Genomic DNA, 3476 nt, shown 5'->3' with positions numbered 1-3476 from the left:
GCAGAGCTGCCACATCTCATTCATCCTGAAGGAAGTTTCCCTTTTTTCAAGTTCATTTTAAGATGCTGTTTTAAAATATCTCTTTGAAAGGATTTTGCCCGTTTTTTAGAATCTGATGATGCAGTCCTTACTCAGGCCAAAACAGGAAAGGGAAAAAACCCTGACTTCAATAAGGTCCTTTAAAGAAACATTTAACTTCTATTAACTGTGTATGTGACACAAGGATATTTTAGGGTGGTATCTTTGATTGGACCAGCTACATCCTTGGTATAGAGTTAGGCTTTCAAATGCAAGGGATTCTTCAAGCTTGAGGAGTAAAAGCTTTTATTCTGCAGACCCAAAGAAGAATGTCGTGTATTTGAATAGTTGTCTAACTCTGTCCCAAGGATGCAGTTGGTCCAATAAAATACATCACCCTAAAGAAATCCTTACCCCTTGCATCATTCCCAACCATCACAGCCACAACATCACCCTAGCCCTACTGGTATGTTGTCAGCAGTCCCTCAATTCAAAGATGATCTCTACCACGGGGCTTGCTGATGGATCTTAAGGTGAACAAGATGACCAGCGGGCTACTGTTGCCTGTGTGCATATTTATGGCTGGAGACTGCCGGATTCACTAGTCCTGTCTTCATCACCAGTGGTGCATCACCGCAGGGCTTTTGGAAGTTGGCACAGGAGGGCGTGTTGTTTCCCATGGTAGAAGCCTGCGTGACCCTAGATGACGGGAGACCTTCATCTTGCTGCAGCCTTCTGTCCTTGCAGCCCGAGATTCTGACATCTTCAGCCTGATCCACCGTTGAGGACTTGGGGTTGGATTGTGATTTGTCTGGAGCCTCCCCTCAGGCTTGTTTGCCATGGGTCACCTTTCCAGGAGTGTGAGACTGGGCAACATAGGACTAAGGATCACTGGGACACGTGAGCTTCTTCACCACTACAAGGTCTTGGTCCCTGGAGAGGACCACCTTTAACTATGTAGACATTTCATGAACCTGGACCAGCACAGCTTGAGAGAGTCTTTTCTAGTGCTCTGCTAGACTGTGGACAAAGACATCAAAGCTTTTCAGGCAAACAGGTGCCATGATGTAGTTTGACTTCTTGTCAGGACCAGTCCTCCACTGAAAATGCAAAATGGTACAAATCCTGCAACATGAGTGTACAAAGGCATTGACATGTTGGGGTTTTATTTTTGCCAGTTGGAAATAAATGAGACTATAGCAGACATGAAAGATACCATTGGAATTGTGTGTCCAGGTCATTTCATTAGAGATGAGTTTTAGTGCAGCCCGGGTCACGTTCCACATCTCCAGGCAGCAACTGCTCTGGCGCTGGTGGTGTTCACTCAGAAAATCTGTTGACCTGTCCAGAAGTCTTTCCTTTTCCTTTGAACAGCTTGCTGCTTTGCTCTTTTGAACAGAAATACTTTGGTCCCTTGAACAGAAGTTAGTTTTCCCTAGGCCCACTGTAAAAGGCAAATGTTTCTTCTCCACAAGTCAGTCGCTGTACCAGGGGTCCTGCCCACATCTTGCAAGGCAGAAAAGACCAACTGCTCTACAGAGAGCAAATCAGGCTTGCAGAGCTGTCTGCTTTTATTCTAGTGCCCACTGAGGGATTCCTACTGACTTCTGAACCGGTACTCCCTGGCCCCGACCCTCCTTCTCCTGTCTGAGGCATGAGCCATTGCAAGAAAGCAACAGATACACTATCGCTCACTTTTTCCTGCCCTCTTCTTGCTTGCTTTTTCTATCTAATGGTTGTAATTTTTCTTTTTTCCTGATTTCTCTTCTTTTCGGCACCAGCCTGGGGTGTTCCTCTCCCTCTACCCTCCCGTAGCAGCTTTCTCTTTGTCTTCCCCTAACATGCACACTACAGTGCTAAACATGTAAACTGTCGCAACAGCCTAATTGCATTGTCTGTATGAATCAACTTAGCCCAAAGGGAGGCTTGTCTCTTCTCCTCCATCCTCTTGCTCATTCTGTTCCTCTCATTTTTTGCCCTGGATTTCTACTCGTGCCTCTTAATTTGAGTTTGTTTCAAAGTCTTTGTCATTGTGACTTGAGTCCTGGCATGCTGCAGTAGCTTGTTTGCGAGTGTTAAGAGCAATTCAGATGGCAAAAGACTTGAGTGATGCCATATCCAGCAACTGGGGAAAAAAAGTTCATCAAACTGGCAGCATTTTTCTCAATAGCCAACTCCTTTACATTAAAATACTACCCCAAAACAGCAAAGTCGCAGTGCAGCATGCACTCATATTACATTTGTCTAAGGTGTCAGAAGGATAAGGCCTTATCACTGTCAATGTCTAGCTTTTTATAATGATCCAGTTTTATTTGACAATAAGCTGCTGTATGCTGCGAAGCGTGTCCTTTTTCCAGATTTATGCACTTTTCCTTTGGTGCCATTTAATAAACACCCCCTTAATGGCACTCCACTAGGCCTCTCTTGTACAGCTTTTTTTTTTCCTTATCTTAGTGCCAATTAGTAGAGAGCCATTTGGGGTAATTAAGAGCAATTAAATAGGTAAATAATATGTTCTCTTCATCTTTCTTCTTGGCTTCCACTTTATGCTTTTCTTTTGGCCTCAGGCTGTGACCTCCAAGGAGCAGGCCCTCTTGCTGAAGGTGTGGAAGTTGCTGAGTATGGTAGTGGCGGCACCACAGAGCATTACACAAAGCAGCAGCGGCAAAAACTGGCATTCAACGATGTGAAAACTGTATGGGAAATGATCAAAACCACACGCTGATAAGTACAGGGCCAGCAGGTTGCACCAGATATGGTGTAAAAGGAAATAGGAAAGCCATACCATTTCTTTAAAGCGGGGCGTATTTTGGGACTGTCGCTGTCCGCTCCAGGAGGAGGGACGTCTGCTAAGGGAAAACGTGGGTAGAAGGTGGGACCCGGGTGCAGAGAAAGATGAGCCCCGCTGAAACGAACTGTGCCAGCGCCTCCTGCCCACGTGTTACAACACGCTCACGTCTCTGCCCTCCGTGGTGTGAATGGGCCCAGCTCCTTCCACGCCGCGTAACGAGTGCAGCAGAAAGTGAGCCGGCGGGCGGGCTGGGCCCGGTGCCACCAGGTTGCCGTGCCCATGGTAGCCGTACTACCCTGACCCCTGCCCGGGGAAGCCTTGTGCCGGGAGGGGGCCTGGCTGCTTTTCCCTTCCTCCCACGGGAGCCCACCTCACCCAGCACCAGCGTGGGCCCTCGCCCCGTGCGGCACTGCACTGAGGTGGGCCGGCCTTCCTCCACCCCCACTGGAAAACCCGCTCTGGCTGCCGGCCCAGCAGGGAAACGGGAGCAGCGGTCAGCCCCGCGCAGGGGGCAAGGCGGGCATCCCGGCTCCCCGACCCCCGGAGGGCACACCACCACCCAGGGCCGAGCTGAGGCACCCCATGGCCTTAGACCTCGCCCCAACACATCCCCAGGCCAGACCCCCTCCCCCAGGTCAGGCCCCGCCTCCTTACCGCCCTCCTCGCC

The 3476-nt window shown here is 49.2% G+C and overlaps 1 long non-coding RNA gene across 1 annotated transcript; it reads right to left on the bottom strand.

Annotated features, from left to right (window-relative positions):
- Nucleotides 1-2315: 2315 nt before the first annotated feature.
- On the bottom strand, nucleotides 2316-3110 carry LOC109309168. The gene is made up of 2 exons (XR_002100823.1): nucleotides 2804-3110; nucleotides 2316-2711 (listed from the first exon to the last, which is right to left on the bottom strand). It is a non-coding gene; the product is annotated as an uncharacterized LOC109309168 (long non-coding RNA).
- Between the last annotated feature and the right edge of the window lie 366 nt (nucleotides 3111-3476).

The sequence above is a fragment of the Crocodylus porosus genome, unplaced genomic scaffold (genome assembly GCF_001723895.1).
Source record: "Crocodylus porosus isolate Cpor-Errol unplaced genomic scaffold, CroPor_comp1, whole genome shotgun sequence".
NCBI classification, from domain to species: domain Eukaryota; kingdom Metazoa; phylum Chordata; order Crocodylia; family Crocodylidae; genus Crocodylus; species Crocodylus porosus.
The sequence above is the reverse complement of the archived record's forward strand: the minus strand, read 5'-3'. Positions and strand labels throughout refer to the sequence as shown.